Here is a 10,752-nt window from a genome sequence, read left to right as displayed (position 1 = left end):
ATAGAGATACTTTGACTTCTTCCCTACCTATTTGGATGCCCTTTATTTCTTTTTCTAGCCTAACTGCTCTGGCTAGGACCTCGAGCACAATGTTGAATAAAAGTGGTGATAAAGGGCATCCTTGTCTGGTTCCTGTTAAAGCAGCTAAATTGAAAGGCAAATTCTAGGCTGCAGATTACCTAACGGCACTGGCAGTTTGACATAACAGTGGGATCCAGAAAAGGTACCCTGGCCCATCTCTTCCCTGAGACCAGGAGCACAGGGCCAACTATGTGCTTAAATGAGGAGAGATGGAAAATGGAAGAAATAGAGAAAAATTAAAAATTAAATTCGTATCTCAAAAATATCCTTCCACACAACTTAAAGGGCCAGGGGGAAATGGGACTGACCACTTCAAGCACAAGATATAACTTCAGGATGAAATGAGGGAAAAGGGTTAAAAAGGAAGACAAGACGGAGACAAAGTGTAGGGGACTTCTAGAGGCCCAAGTATTGTGACCATGGCCTGGCTAAAGGGTAACTTAATAGAAAGAGCAAAGTAACGTTTCCCATCAGCCTCTGAGAACTAAAGGTATTCGAGGTTCTGAGTAAGAGCAGAATCTTCACAGTCATGAATTGATCCTGTATAACCTGAAAGGAATGCTGTCACAGACCCCAGCAATAGGGTTACCTGAGTAAACAAATACGTAATTACAAAGTGTGATATTTCTTTTGAAGAATTAAACAGAGTGCTGTGACAGTGAAAACTTGGAGGCCTCTCTGAGGAGGTGACAGTTTTAGCTAAGCTCTGAAAGTTGTGAAGTCAGCCATTCAAGGAAGCTGGCCAAGGGTTTTGTTAGAGGGTTGAGCAAATGCAAAGGCTCTAAGGAGGGAATGGGCTTGGCATATTCAAAGAAGAGCAACAAGGCCAGTGTGGCTAAAGCAAAGCGAGGGGGAGAGTGTTAGGAAGGTAATGATGGAGACAGAGGCAGGAGTCAGATCAGGCAAAGCCTTGTAGGTCATGGTAAGGAATTTGGATTTTATTCTAAGTACAACAGGAAGCCTTTTCCCAATGGCTTTGTGAAGAAAGTAACAAACTAATTTACCAGTTCAGAAGATCACTCTGGCTGCTGTGTTGAGAATGGGCTTTAGTGAGGCAAGAGTAGAAGTAGGGATACCATTCTAGAGGCTAATGTAGCAGCTCAGGCAAGAGACAATGGTATAGTGGCTTGAGTTAGAGTGGCAGCTGTGGAAATTGAGTGAAGTAGATGTTTTTTAAGGTAATCTAGAGATAGAAACTGACAGAACTTCATGATGGATTGCATGTGGGGAGTGCAGGACAGGAAGGTGTCAAGGTGGACTCCCAATTTCTGAATGAGCAACTATGTCAACAGTGGTGTCATATAATGGGAGAGGAGCAGGTTTGGAGAGGAGATTATGAACTCAGTTTTGAACATATAAGTGAGATATGGTTATTATTCATCCAAGAAGATATACCAATCAGACAGTGGGATATATGAGACCTGAGTGTGGAGGAGAGGGCTAAGGGAAAGATAGACATTTGGGAGTGAACAGCATATGTTATGCTAATAAAGCATTTGCCCCTCCTCTGTTCTGGGTTACATTACAAAGTTTTTCAACATTGATAATGAAGGAACTAATAACTAATGAAGAAACCCTAATCCCTTGGTTTCTCACTTGGTGGTGGGGTAAGGACATCTCATTTTCCCCACCATACAGGTTGACAGAAAAGGCCAGTATGGGAACCATCATACTCAGTGCTTGCTGCTCAGTGTGTCAGTGAGCCCTATATGCATTTCCTAAGGGTCACAGACATACCAATGCAGAAAATAGGATTACAAACGTAAAGTTAGATCTCTACCTTACAGCATACACCTAATGAAATACATTTCAGATGAATTTAAACCTAAAAAAAAAAATTTCCCAATCCTATATAAGTACTTGGATAAAACATGAGAGAATATATTTATAATTTGGGTGTAAGAAAAGCTGTCCTACGCATGCCATGAACACCAGAAGTCACAAAATAGCAGTTTGCCAAGTTTGACTAGATAAAAAACATAAAACATCTGCATGGCCAAAAGTATAAACAAGGTTAACCCTTTCAAGACCAAATTATTTTCTGCTTTTTTTTTTTTTTTTTATATCATGCGTTTTCCTTAATGGAAGCATGCTGAGTCATGGAGTGTGTTTAAATTTTTGGTTGGTAATACGGATTTTGGGAAATATTAACTATTACTACATGGTTACCACAGAACTTTTAAGGTTCTCAAACCCCATAATTAGCGGGAACCCATCTGTACCTCCAGACCTTGATTGCTGATGTTTTTCATGGCGCCTTCTATTAGGTTACATGGGGAACCACTGGTTTTCCAAATATGACATAAAAAAATGAAACCAAACCCACCAGGGCTCCCTAACTATCACGCAGGAAAACATAAATATGTTTACAAGGCTTATCTAGGGATACAAAAGCCAAAAGAGACAAAATTTTTACCCAATCACACTTTCTGGTTGCACTACCTCACTTGCAAGCCTCATATCCCAGCTATTTTGCTTCAACTAACATTTCTTTCAAGTTTCATCATTATGCAATCCCCCACTGGAGGGTAACAAATACTTTCAGTGGTAAAAGTATACTACCAAAGAATCCGAGAGCCTGAAAAAGTGCGTGGTATACTATATGTATCATGGGTCATGAAAGGGTTAAAAGACAAGTGGCTCAAAGGAGAAAATATTTGAAGCATGTATAAAACTCATTGCCTTTTGAGTAGATGCTGACTCATAGTGACCCCATAGGACAGAGTAGGACTGCTCCACAGGATTTCCAAGGCTGTAAGTTTTCATGGAAACAGACTGCCACATCTTTCTCCCATGGAGCGGCTGGTGGGTTCAAACTGCCAGCCTTTTGGGTAGCAGCCAAGTGCTTAACCACTGCACCACCAGGGCCCCTTAGAAGCATGTGTAACAAACGGTTAATATCCACTTTCTATAAAATCCCAAACCAAACCCGTTGCCATTGAGTTGATTCCAACTCATAGCGACCCTATAGGACAGAGTAGAACTACCACATAGGGTTTCCAACGAGGGTCTGATGGATTTGAACTGCCGACCTTTTGGTTAGCAGCAGTAGCTCTTTAACCACTGCACCACCAGGGGTCCACTTTCTACATAGGACTCCTATAAAAATAAACAAGAAAAAGAAAACTAAACTTCTATGAAAAAACAGGCAAAGGACATGAAGTGGCAGTTCACAGATGAAAGACTACAAATGGTCATACTCATTAGTGCTCAATCTCAGTCATTCATTTATTCAACAAATGTTTCATGAGCAGCTACTACTGCCAAGCACTGTAATGGGTTCTGGGGATCAAGCAGTGAACAAAATATACAAAGTCTCTGCCTTCGTGGAACTTACATTCTGGTGGATGTAGACACACAGTAAAAATTAAGATATATATCAGTGAAACTGCTCTGGAACAAAATAAAGCAGAGTAGGGGGTACAGACTGCTGGAGAAAGTACTGTTTTTTAGAAAGGATGGGTAGCGAGGAGCTCTCTGATTAGATGGCATTTGAAAAAAAAAAAAAGACCTGAACAAAGTGTGGTAATGGGGCATAAAGATATCTGTAGGAACAGCGTTGCAGGCAGATGCAAAGGCCTTAAGTAGGTGGCTTCCCTAGTCTGGTCCAGATTCAGCAAAGTGGCCAGGTGACTGGAGTAGAGTGAGCATGAGGGAGACAAAGTTAGAGAGCCAGCAGGGGCCAGACCATGAGGGTCTTGCAGACCGTTGAATGGATTTTACCTTTTACTTAGAATGAGATGGGAAGACACTGGAGGGTTTTGAGCAGAGGAGTGATATAATCTGAGTTGTGTTTTTAAAGGACCACTCTTGCTGCTGTCTTGGGAATAGACTGGGGTACGCGAGATTGGATCAGGAAGAGCAGGCAGGAGGCCAGTGAGAAGAAGATAGTGGCTTATAGTAGGGTAGTATTGGTAATGAGAAGCTGTCAGATTCTGTGGGGTGTGAGAGAAAGGGTGGAGTTGAGGATGATGCTAGGTTTTTGGCCTAAGTAACCGGAAGAATGGAGTTGCCATTTACAGGGATGGGCTAGTCTGTAAGTAGAGCAGGTTAGAGGATAAAATCAGGAGTTCAGTTTTAGATATGTTAACTCCCCCCTGTCTTAAATGTTATTATTGTCCATGTTTTAGTTCTACCTTTAAAAAATCTCTCCAAATTAGGATTTTGATTTTGGACATGTTACATTAAGTTAGAGTTGTCCCTTAGACTTTTGAATAGACTGTTGATTTTGAACACAAGTTTGGAGGTCATAACCTAGAGGTATAAATTTGGGAGTTACTAAATTATCTAACAAATAAAGAAAAAAATCTAAAACAATGTTGTTTTTTCACTCGTCAGTTTAGCAAACATTTTAAAATTAATAGTGTTTAGGATGGGTGAGGGTATGAGAAAACGAGTTCTCTCGTATACGTTTTGTGGGGCTGTTAACAAAAGTAGAGTCTTTTTGGAGGGAAATTTGGCAGTTTTAATCAAGATTTTAAATATGCATATCCCTTAATCCAACAATTGCACTTCTAGAAATCTATCCTCTAGGTATGCTCATACATGTGTGTAAAAATCTGTGTACAAGGATGCTTAATGTTGCATTGTTTGCAATAGAAAAAATGGAGATAATTGGTGTATCCAGCAGTAGAAAATGGTTAAATACCTTATTGTTCAGTCAGCCTGGAATAATTAAACTCCTGTTAAAAGATTGAGTATGTGATATTAACACTAATCATTATTATTTTTACTGAATGCTTACTATGTGTCAGGTACTATGGTAAGCGCTTTATGTTTTTTTATTTTTTCCCATACAAAAATTTATACATACATTGTTATGTATCTCTGATTGCTCTCCCTATACTGTGACAGCACACTCCTCCTTTCCACCCCAGATTCCTCCTGTCCATTCAACCAGCTCCTAACCCTCTGCCTTCTCATGTCACCTCCAGACAGAAGCTGCCCGTTTAGTCTCTTGAGCTAAGAGGCACAATCCTCATGAATATCACTTTATGTCTCACAGTCCAATCCCTGTCTGAAGAGTTAGCCTCAGAAATTGTTTTAGTTCTGGGCTGATAGAGAATCCAGGGGCCATGCTTTCCAGGGTTCCTCCAGTCTCAGTCAGACCATTAAGTCTGGTCTTCTTACCAGAATTTGAGTTCTGCACCCCACCTTTCTCCTGCTCCATCCGGGGCTCTCTGTTGTGTTCCCTGTCAGGGCGGTCATTGGTGGTAGCCGGGCACCATCTGATTCTTCTGGTCTCAGGCTGATGAAGTCTCTGGTTTATGTGGCCCTTTCTGTCTCTTGGGCTAATACTTCCCTTGTGTCTTTGGTGTTCTTCATTCTCATTTACTCCAGGTAGTTGGGAGCAATTGATGCATCTTAGATGGCCACTCGCAAGCTTTTAAGACCCAAGCCGCCACTCACCAAAGCAGGATGCAGAACATTTTCTTAATAAGCTTTGTTATGCCAATTGACCTAGATGTCCCCTGAAAACATGGTCCCCAGACCCCTAGCCCTGCCTCTGTCCCTCAAAGTGTTTGATTGTGTTCAGGGAACTTCTTAGCTTTGGATTAGTCCAGTGGTGCTGACTTCCACTATAGTATATGCTGTCCTTCCCTTCACCTAAGATAATTCTTTATCTACTATCTAGTCAGTAAATAACCCTCACCCTCCCTCCCCACCCTCGAAACCAACAAAGAATGTTTTCTTCTGTGTTTAAACCTTTTCTTGAGTTCTTAAAATAGTGGTCTTATACAATATTTGTCCTTCTGTGACTGACTAAATTCACTCAGCTTAATGACCTCCAGATTCCTCCGTGTTATGTTTCACGGCTTCATCGTTGTTCTTTATCATTGCGTTGTATTCCATTGTGTGGATATACCAGAATTTGTCGATCCATTCGTCCGTTGATGGGCACCTAGGTTCTTTCCATCTTTTTGCTATTGTGAACAGTGCTGCAATGAGCATGGATGTACATATATCTATTTGTGTAATGGCTCTTATTTCTCTTGGATATATACCTAGGAGTGGCATTGCTGGATCACATGGTGGTTCTATTTCTAGCTTTTTAAGGAAGCTCCATACTGTTTTCCATGGTAGTTGTACCATTTTACATTCCCACCAACAGTGTATAAGTGTTCCAGTCTCTCCACAACCTCTCCAGCATTTACTATTTTGTGTTTTTTGGATTAATGCTAGCCTTGTTGGGGTGAGGTGATATTGTAGTTTTGTTCCGCATTTCTCTAATGGCTAATGAGCGAGAGCATTTCTTCATGTGTCTGTTAGCCGCCTGAATACCTTCTTTGGTGAAGCGCCTGTTCATATCCTTTGCCCATTTTTTAATTGGGTTATTTGTCTTTTTGTTGTTGAGGTTTTGCAGTATCTTGTAGATTTTAGAGATTAGACACTGATAAAATTTGTCGTAGCCAAAAATTCTTTCCCAGTCTGTAGGTTGTCTTTTCACTCTTTTTGTGAAGTCTTTTGATGAGCATAAGTGTTTGATTCTTAGGAGCGCCCATTTATCTAGTCTCTCTTCTGGTGCTTGTGCATTGTTACTTATGGTTCGTATTGTGTTTATATCATGTATTAGGGCTCCTAGTGTTGTCCCTATTTTTTCTTCCATGATCTTTATCGTTTTCAATTTTATATTTAAGTCTTTGATCCATTTTGAGTTAGTTTTTGTACATGATGTGAGGTATGGGTCTTGTTTCAGTTTTTTGCAGATGGATATCCAGTTATGCCAGCACCATTTGTTAAAGAGACTGTCTTTTCCCCAATTAACGGACTTTGGGCCTTTGTCAAATATCAGCTGCTCATAGGTGGGTGAATTTATGTCTGGATCCTCAATTCTGTTCCATTGGTCTATGTATCTGTTGTTGTACCAGTACCAGGCTGTTTTGACTACTGTGGCGGTATGATAGGTTTTAAAATCAGGTAGTTTGAGGCCTCCCACTTTGTTCTACTTCTTCAGTAATGCTTTACTTATTGGGGGCCTCTTCCCTTTCCATATGAAGTTGGTGATTTGTTTCTCCAACTCATTAAAAAATGCCAGTGGAATTTGAATCGGGATTGCATTGTATCTGTAGATCACTTTGGGTAGAATTGACATTTTCACTATGTTGAGTCTACCTATCCATGAGCAAGGTATGTTTTTTCCACTTATACAGGTCTCTTTTTGGTTTCTTGCAGTAGCGTCTTGTAGTTTTCACTGTATAGGTCTTTTACATCTCTGGTTAGATTTATTCCTAAGTATTAAGTGCTTTATGTTTTATCTAATTTAAATTAATCCCTGGAGAAGGACATCATGCTGGATAGAGGGTCAGCGAGAAAGAGGAAAACCCTCAGTGAGATGGATTGATATAGTGGCTGCAACAATGGGCTCAAGCATAACAACGATTGTGAGGATGGCGCAGGACCGGGCAATGTTTCGTTCTGTTGTGCATAGGGTCACTATGAGTTAGAACTGACTTGATGGCACATAACAACAACAACCCTCAGTCATTTCTCATTTCTAGTCATTCAAATCATTCATGTAACAATTATATTTTGTGCACCTGTCATGTGCCAGCTCTGCCTATAATCCATAAAAATGGATTTACTTACCTAATCTCTTTAGCATTACAGACCCCTTTGAGAAACTGATGGAAGATATGGCCCCTCTTCCCAGATAAATACTTATAAAATTTCCTTGTGGGGATCACAGACCACCCTCCTGAGGCTCCAGCAGGCTTGGTTCAGGCTAGGTTCAGAGTCCCTGATCTGGAACAGTGATACACCAAGGCAAGTGCAGGAGGTAGGGCAGGGCAGAAGGCCAGGGCATACAGAAATCTTTGGCAGGCCAGCTTCTGTTTGGACAGCATTGGTTAAGTGCAGACTTTGCTGCCAGGATGCTAGGATGCCAGGATACTAGGGTTCCCTCATGAATACTAACAGTGCAATCTGGGCCATACACTCCCATTCACCAGCATTTCCTTCCCCACCCTCCATCCCCCACCTTCCAGGCCTGGACAGCCTGTGTCTCTCCATCTCCTTTTCAACTCCAGCCCTCATGAGGCCAGATGTTCTCTGCCATGACCCCAACCCTTCTGCCCAAGTGGCTGGGAAACCTCTCCCACAGCCTGGGTGGGAGGCTTTGCAATAAGCCCTTGTCTCCAGTTTTCTTTCTTTGTCTGTGGAAGTCTCCATGGCAATGGTGAAGCAGGCTACGAGGATAGCCACCCGAGAAGCCGTCAAACACCCCACTCCCAATATTGATAAGTGCTTCAATTTAGCAGACCACTGGCAACAAAAACTCCTGGGTCGGATTGGATCCTCTAGCAAGCAGATGCTGAGATGGAGTTTAGGAGTGCAGGAAGTTTCCTGGGAGTTAACACCTGTGAAAGATAAAGAGAGCGGAAGCAGGGTTGGGCAGGAAGGGCTTCAGATCATGATGCATATCTAACACCTGTGAAACGAAAGATGAACAAAAAGCAGAACTAGATACTGTGATATGGATTTGACAGTCTCAGCCAGTTTGAGAGAGAGCCACGGAGCAAGGATGGCCCACTAGTGAAGTCCTGTCCTGGACCGAAATGGCCAGGCTTTAGCACTCTTACCTTGCTCAGTCATTGGCTAGGGGCTGCCCCAAAAGAGCATGGCATCGGCTGAAATGCTGCAATAGGTCTCACATGTGCTGTGCTGGAGGCTGTCAGCTAACTGCCTTGTTGTTGCTGTTAGGTGCCATCAAGTCAGTTTCTGACTCATAGCGACCCTATGTATAACAGAACAAAATGTTGCCCGGTTCGGCGCCATCCTCACAACCATTGCTATGGTTGAGCCCATTGTTGCAGCCACTGTGTCAATCCACTAACTGCCTTAGTCACAGCTAAAAGACAAGTTACTTCATGCAGGAAGAGCTGAGCAGCATCCATGGCTGCCACAACCTCTAACCCTTTTTAACCACCAAGAAATTGCCCAGATGGCTGCATTCAGGCAGATCAGGATTAATGTGAGGTATCTCCTTGTGACACCTCCAAGGCAGAGTTTTGGCTGGTTTCCTCTTCCTTAGGAGGAGTGGAGATGATGGCTCCCACCATGTTCTGTTGTATTTTCCTTATATGTCACCCTTAACTGTGACATATATGTAAATATAATTCTCTGTGTTTACCCTTGGCTTAAGGAGCCTTCCTGCCAGAGAGCAAGAAAATAAGATGCTAACAAGACATACAATGTGTGGACACACATAGGTATTGTTTGTTGTTCGCTGCCATCAAGTCGGCTTCGATTCATGGCGACCTTATGTATAAAAGAACGAAACGTTGCCCGGTCCTGTGCCATCTTCATGAACCATCTTCATGATCGTTGGTATATATACCCTGTACACCAGAACAGATAAGGCATCTTTTTATAGTAATGACATTTTCCTCTAAATTGCAAACAATTTATTTGCTGAGTGTATAGGTAGCTAAGTCTTCTCCAGGCTTGGCTCTAAGCAGCTGTTGTTATTGAGTGCTGTCAACCAGGGCTCCTTTCTAAGCAGCTACAACACAACAATTACAGTAATCATTTCCATTCGTGAAGTGGCTATATGCTATCACAATGGTTAAGAATCAGAAAGGCCGGTATTTGAATCCTGCTTCTGCTGCTGAGTGGCCTTGGACGAGTGACTGCCTGAGCCTCGGTTTTCTCATTCTCGAAATGGTGATGATAATAGTATCTATTTCCTAAGGTTACTGTGAGGTCAAATGAGATAATAAGGCAGGTAAGGTGCTAAGCATAGCCTGGCACATAGTAAGTGCTTAATGAACATTAGCTATTGCAGGTATTATCTCATTCAAGCCTCACAATAACCTTGCAATGTAAGTATTATCAGCTCCCTTTTATAAATGTGAGCCCTGGTAGCACGGTTGTTAAGAGCTCAGGCTGCTAACCAAAAGGTCGGCATTTCGAATCTACCAGCAGCTCCTTGGAGACCCTATGGGGCAGTTCTACCCTGTACTATAGGGTCGCTATGAGTTGGACTTGATGGCAATATCTTTTTTGTTTGTTTATAAATGAGAAAACTGAGGCGCCAGTATAGGATTAATAACTTGCTAAAAGATCCCCCTGGCTGTGCAACGGTTAAGTGCTCTGCTGCTAACAGAAAGGTTTGCGCTTCAAACTCACTCAGCGGCTCTGCAGGAAAAAAGACCTGGTGATCTACTTTGGTAAAGACTACAGCCTAGAAAACTCTACGGGGCAGTTCTATTCTGTCATATAGGGTTGCTATGAGTCGGAATCAACTCAACAGCACCCAATAACAACAAAGGATCACACAACTAGTGACAGGGCCACCATTCTCCTCCAGGTCTTCTCTGACCGCGAGCTCAGACTCATGATTTTCCTAGACTGCTGCACAAGGGGCTCTGCAGGCTAATAAGCAGCACGGGGACAGAAACTGGGATGGGAGGCATTCTCGGCCCACTAACAATTAGGTGAGAGTGTGTCTGTGGGATGGAAGCCAGTTATCACCGTAAACAGAAGTCAAAAGAATGCATAAGATTTGGGTGGTTATATGTTGAGCTAATTTCTATTCCATGATAAATGATATATAGACATTTGTCTTCTGCAAGGTGTAGTTTTAGGGGCACCAAAGGTCCTTCTGATCCTCAAATCAAACCCCTCCCACCCCTCACACACAAAATACGTCTGAAGTGCTATGATTAGTGA

Source organism: Trichechus manatus, unplaced genomic scaffold, assembly GCF_000243295.1.
Source record: "Trichechus manatus latirostris isolate Lorelei unplaced genomic scaffold, TriManLat1.0 scaffold00068, whole genome shotgun sequence".
Lineage (NCBI taxonomy): Eukaryota > Metazoa > Chordata > Mammalia > Sirenia > Trichechidae > Trichechus > Trichechus manatus.
Note: the sequence above shows the minus strand (reverse complement) of the source record.